This window comes from Phocoena sinus, chromosome 3, assembly GCF_008692025.1.
Source record: "Phocoena sinus isolate mPhoSin1 chromosome 3, mPhoSin1.pri, whole genome shotgun sequence".
Classification (NCBI taxonomy): domain Eukaryota; kingdom Metazoa; phylum Chordata; class Mammalia; order Artiodactyla; family Phocoenidae; genus Phocoena; species Phocoena sinus.
This window is the reverse complement of record NC_045765.1, coordinates 24,116,437-24,122,436: the sequence shown is the minus strand read 5'-3', so window position 1 is coordinate 24,122,436 and position 6,000 is coordinate 24,116,437. Positions and strand designations below refer to the sequence as shown.

Genomic DNA, 6,000 nt, shown 5'->3' with positions numbered 1-6,000 from the left:
AATGATCGAACGACTGAAGGCAAGGTCAGTTTCTCAGTGAATTGAGAGGTTCGGATGGGAAGAACATTCATAAAACAGAAAGTGGATGCAATCCCCCTTCTAAGTTAATGCCCTCTGTTTTCCTAGATCCCTTCAAGTTTCAGTGAACTTAAACTGTAAAATGGGCATACGGGCACTTCCGGCCTCACAGCGTAGTTCTAAGGTTAGATAGAATGCAGGACGTGAAAGCATTTGTAAACGAACAGCGCCGAGAAACGTGAGGGTAGCTGGCTATCAGACGGCCCACGCCCACAATGCAGCTGCAGGCGCCGAGCCCCCGCTCCGCCCCCTCTTTCTGGTTTTTCCCGGCCACCCGCCCCTCCCGCGTCATGTGATAGGGGTGCTTCACCGGGCCGATCTCCTGATTGGCCGGGCTGCAGGACGCCTCGCGATTGGCCCGAGGCCGGCGGGCCCCCGCCTCCCTCCTCCTCCTCGCCGCGGCCCACGTGAGGGGGGCGAGTCACGCGATTTCCGGGAACCCGTCAGGAAGGACATAAACAAAACAAACCCGAGGAAGCATGGAGAGGGGCCGCGGCCCCTGCAGCGGAACCGGACCCAGCCCCTGAGCCGCCCCCACTCCCACAGGTGAGCTCCGCTGCCCGCCACCCGGAGCCCGCAGGGGCCAGGACTAGGGGACGAGCCGGGCGGGGGGCGGAGGAGGGCCGCTGGCCTAGGAGGTGGCAGCGCCGGGGCTTTGCGCCGGGCTGGCGCGGGGCGTGGGCCAGGACCAGGGCAGAGTCTAGGGGCGCGCGGGCCGCAGGCTGCCGCCTGCCGGTCACGGGGGTTCTGGCTCCCCTCCCCCACCCCCGGCCCGGGATGGTTATATAAAAGCGCGGGGCGGCGGTAGAGGGAGCTACGGGCGGGAGGCAGGCTAGGCCAGGGGTGGGCAGTGCTGGGCGTCCGCCCTGCCAGGCCGCCCGGCCCTTCACCGCTGCCTTGGAGCCCGGGGCCGTGGCTGCCGGCAACCGGCCTGTCAGAGAAGCGAGCGGGTGGGAGGGGCCGGGGAAGGGAGGGGAGGCGAGGCTGGCGGGGGAGGACGAGAGAGAGGGGCGTGTGAGGAAGGGCTGGGGCCACGAAGGTTGGAACCAGGCTGACAGGAGACGAGGAGGCGCGGGCTGGGGGTTGGGGGGCTCCAGGCAGGGGTGTCTCGGGGGTGGCCGCTCCCCTTCCCGTCCCCGCCCCGGCGACTGGCGAGCGGGGGCCTCCCTCCCGGGATTTGTTTATATGTCTTCTCAAAGCAGCTTGAAGCGGCTTGGAGGCGGAGCTTTCTGCGCAGAGTGGCAGGTCTGCTATCCAATGGAGCAGGCGGATGAAGGCTGCCAAGCCAATGAGAGTAGGGGAGGCGGTGCCTCGGACCCCCAAGTAGTTAGGCTGTGCCGGGGTGGGCCGGGTGGGGCGGCCATGTTAGATGGGAGGGGACCGGTGGTGGTGGGTCACTGAGAGGGGAGGAGACAGGGCAAAGGGCAAGGGAGCCGGGCCGGGGGCGTTTCGGGTGTCCGAAGGCGAGTCATATCGAACGATGAAGTAGCTCAGGGGAGCTTGACCCCGACCCACCGCTCTCCCCACCCGAGCAGAGGAGGCAGGGAAGTACCGAGGGCAGTCTAGCCGCCCCTTGGGGGTGGGTCCTGGGACTAGATGGAGCTCAGTCTCTGGATTCGCCCTCTTTCTCGGCCTTACGCTTCCTGACAAACCCGACCGCCAAACCCTGTAATTGCCCTCCTTTAACCCAAGAAGGCAAACCTTTTTGCTGTTTCTGAGCGAGCTTGAGCCTTAAGAAGGTACTTGGATAACTAGCGGTCTAAATTTCTGCACCAGGCCTCAGATAGAAGCAGTGAGGAGGAAGTTATGTTTTTCTGGATTTTGCACAGAGGAAGCCAGGACTAGAAAAGCCGAGAAAGTTAAGGGCTGGGCGGGGTCTCCGTTTTTTCATCTGGATACCGTCTAAAGATCAGGCCCCTCGTGTTTGCCCTAGCTTAGTAGTAATTTGCCCCTCCTGCTTACATAAATTAGTAGCTCACTTAAATTAGCTTCGTGAGAAAACTGAGCCATGAGAAAATTATTTAGATTTGAAGGTTCTTTAGGACTCTGTCTTGCGAATATCCTGCAGGTGAGAAATAGGATCAAGATCTGACTTATTTCTTTTTGAAAAAGCAGAAAATAAGATTTCTTTGTAAATCTTGTGATTTGTGGTAAACTGTTTGTCACTGTTTGTCACTTGGTTGTACTTCTAAATATTTTTTTTTCCCATTTTCTTGTAATCCACAATAGCTAGGAGAAACACCAAAGATGAAAGAGGAAATGGTATGAGTAATTAGAAAGTAACTTATTTTACTTTATTTGCTTCACGATTATTTTGGCATCTTGTCCGCCGTATTAGATGCTTAATTTAGTTTTATGTTAACATAACCTTACAATCTGTGACTGCAATGGTATTGTCAAGGGTACCAGGCTGTTGTTGCATCTTTGGTTAAACACTTATGGTTAGGAACATGCCTTAGGTATATCGTGCAGGGGCTATTCAAGAGTTGACTTTTTATTTAGGAATTTGCATTATCTCCTATTTTGTTAATTGGAGAAAAGTAATAATTGGTAAATAAATGATTTATCGATTTCTGTATTAATTTGATATGATTGATTCACGGTTCTGTTAAGAATGATATATAAAAATATAATCCCTGACTATTTGATAGACTTCAGCTATTAAGTATAATTTTTATGACAAATAAAAATATTACCTTATTTTTTCTCTTATTCTAAGAATGGTAAATAGATCCAACAGGACTTATTTGGATGTAATTCTTTTATATGATTGATAAAACATTTTTGGAATTTTTAGACTAGTAAGCATAGAAGAGGCTAAATATATCCAAAAGAAGAGATTTGGGATCCTCCACTTACTATCCCATTTTCTGTCTGTCATGACAAGGGGAAACAAGCTTTTACAAAAACTATGTCTCGTCTGGTTTACTAGTTTAACATGTGTGGGTTCTTGGATGCCAGTGTAAGGAATAAAGGAATAATTATGGCTCCTTGTGGTGGTGAACTAAATACAAGTGACAATGAAAATACAGTGAGTTTGCATATTGATTCTATTAATGTAGCACAGTTTTAAAAGATTAAGAGAACTAAATTCACTGTTCGCTTTTAAAGTTTAGTTTTTAGTCAAGATTGACAACTACGAGACTTTCAGTGATTCAGCAGAGGTTTGTTTCCATGTGGGTTTGTACTTGGATGTTTTGGGGACGAATCGTCTTTCACCGTATTCAGTAGTTTGTCTTTCAGGGTAGATAAACTCTTAGACTGGACATAAATTTGTCAGATCATTGGTGCTAATGATTCTAAGATAGTGTAACCTGTACAGACTTCCTGTACAGGGTCAAGTAGTAAATATTTAGGCTTTGTGGACCATGGAGTGTCTGTAACAGCTACTGAGGTCTGCAAATTGTAGCATGAAAACAGCCATAGACAATATGTTTGGGGCTATAATCCAGTAAAACTTTATTTATAAGAACAGGCTGTATTTGAAGGCTGTAATTTGTTTGTCAACCCATGTTCCAAGACATCAGTCTCTGGGTTTTAAGTACTTAGATGTTAACTTATTGCAGCATATATAAACGTGAACTTCGAGTAATATTTGAGCACTTGCAGAATGTACATATCTCCTGCCTTGAAGAATTTTTAGAGTAAGAGCACATGGCAACATTGTATTCTATCTTTTAGTTTTATTTGCAAGTAGGTGTTTTCCTGAAAAACCATTTAAAGCAAATGTTGGACTGTTAAGTCCTATTTACTTTAGAGATGCATTGTGATTGAAAAAAAATTTGGCTTTAAGATGTCTCTAAGAACCTCAGTATATTCAAGGGTATAGTCCTGTTGAGGTTTAAAAGTGCATTTAACACATCATTCGTAACAAAACTGTACAGCTGTTTGAAGAGAGGTTGGTCAAGTGAATAGATAACACACTTAGCTCTTATTTATATATATATATATACATATATATATACATATATATATATATATATACACACACATACAGTTAATTTGGAAGCCACATTGATTGTGTTGTTGCCTGAGATGTTTCTAGAATTACCTAAATAAGGTGGGGTGCTTTTTCAAAGAAGACCCCCAAAATTTTTAGGTTGCCACCACTCCCCTTCCTTGGAAAATGTCAGGTGGTGCTAAGTGCCCAATGAAGCAGAGATGCCGTAACTAAAAATATACACAGGCAGATACTTTTTCACGTGTAGTTTTTTGTTTTGTTTTTACGTAATATTTCACCAGTCTTGTTGATTTGAACTGGATTTCAAGCGTGAGCATGAAAGTTCAGGAAAGAGAATATATTGACCTCTTAAAGCTGAAAAGCATCATGTGCCGTTCAGTCTTGTTTCTAGTTCTAGTTAACCTGTGTTTGCCTGGGTGACTATGGGTAATTCAATTTATTAATTTGTTAATAGTGGGGATGTTTTTCTATCTCACAGAGGGATATTGGGAAATGGTTAGTTATTGTGTTCTCAAACTCTTGTACTTTGAATATGCTAATGCTTCAGGCCGCTTGAAACCACATCCCAAATCTGGATTCAATTTTCTTTCTCTTAGTGATTGCCTCTCAGTTTCTCTTTATTAGGACTTTCCCCACCCTACAGCATTTCTCTACCCACTTAACAGCGAGCAACTTGAGGTCAGAGTCTGCCTCTTATTTCTATATCTCCAGTGCCTCACACCTTTTAGTGCTTCTGAACTACTTAAATAAATGAGTGAATCGCTAAAAACTGCTTATCTGGAAGGCAGTGAAGTCAGTCTGCTATTAGTAAAGATGTTGGGCTTTCTGAGTTGGAAGGGAGTAATTAATCACCATCTTCTCATACAAAAAGTCTTCATGTTAAAATTGACCCTTTCTTGTAAGAAAGTTTATAGAGAAGCTATTTCGATGATGTCTAAAAACCCCTTGAATTCTTTTATTAATTTTTTTTCAGGTACATTCCGTTAGTTAGACTCATTGAATATTCCTTCCAGGTGCGCACACTCCCAAAAAACAACAACAAAAAGACCTTGTGCTTTGTCCTTGGATTTGTCATTAGCTCTTGGCACACTTGGTCTTTGGGTGTTTGGCAAATGTGAGTGAAGCCTCTTATTTCTTAGCTGTTTGGGATAATTATTCATCTGTGTAGCAGGGTCCCTTTGGTGGAGAAGCACTGTAAAAGCATTCTGGCTAATAAGTCTGATTTACCCCAATGGGGAAGGCTAGATGTGGAGGGAGTTTGATGCAGGGGACTGCAGTGGTACTTGGTGACTGCAATCCCATTCCATTGCCAGCCAAGCCTTGTGTGCCTTTTCATGACAGTATGCCTTTTTTTTTTTTAAACAACTTAGAATTTTTATTAAAACAATCATTTAAATTACAACAATCCCCCAGAATAGAAAATAGCCTTCCCTGGTCTGGCCCTGACAGGAGGCCCCACAGTTAGAAGGGTGGTTTGACGTCTTTGAAAATGGATGGATGGAACTTCCCTGGAAGCCCAGAGGAGCCAGCCTGGCCCCAGGGCGGCTGGGAGAGGCCATCTCCCCGCAAGGCCACCCCCTGCAGGGGCCTCCAGGCCCCAGCCCTGTCAGCGGGTGAAGCTTAGTGACTGTCGCAGGTTGTCAGTCTCAGGACTTGCGGTTTTGATTTGAAAGAGAAAAGAGAGGGAGAGAGAAAATGGTACTTTGTGACTGCAATCCCATTCCATTGCCAGCCAAGCCTTGTGTGCCTTTTCATGACAGTATACCTTTTCAATGCCAGTTCATGACATTCCTTCCAGAAATCTATATTGGAACTCTCCTGCCCCAACAGCTTTCTAAACTACTCATCTCTCCACTAATTCCCAGCAACTCTGATCATCCTGTCATTCTGTCCTTTTAACGCCAAAACCACTTTTACATTTTTTGTTACAAAGTCATGTTTTCACTCATTTATCCTTGGGT

At 46.1% G+C, this 6,000-nt stretch overlaps 1 protein-coding gene across 2 annotated transcripts in view; it reads left to right on the top strand.

Moving 5' to 3' along the window:
- Positions 1–511: 511 nt before the first annotated feature.
- The window catches only part of CREBRF (CREB3 regulatory factor), a 64,836-nt gene continuing 59,347 nt past the window's right edge, over positions 512–6,000 (top strand). For both annotated transcript variants that reach the window (XM_032625800.1, XM_032625799.1), the window contains exon 1: positions 512–624. The gene's annotated coding sequence lies outside the window, so the exon portion shown is untranslated. The remainder of the gene's footprint in view (positions 625–6,000) is intronic.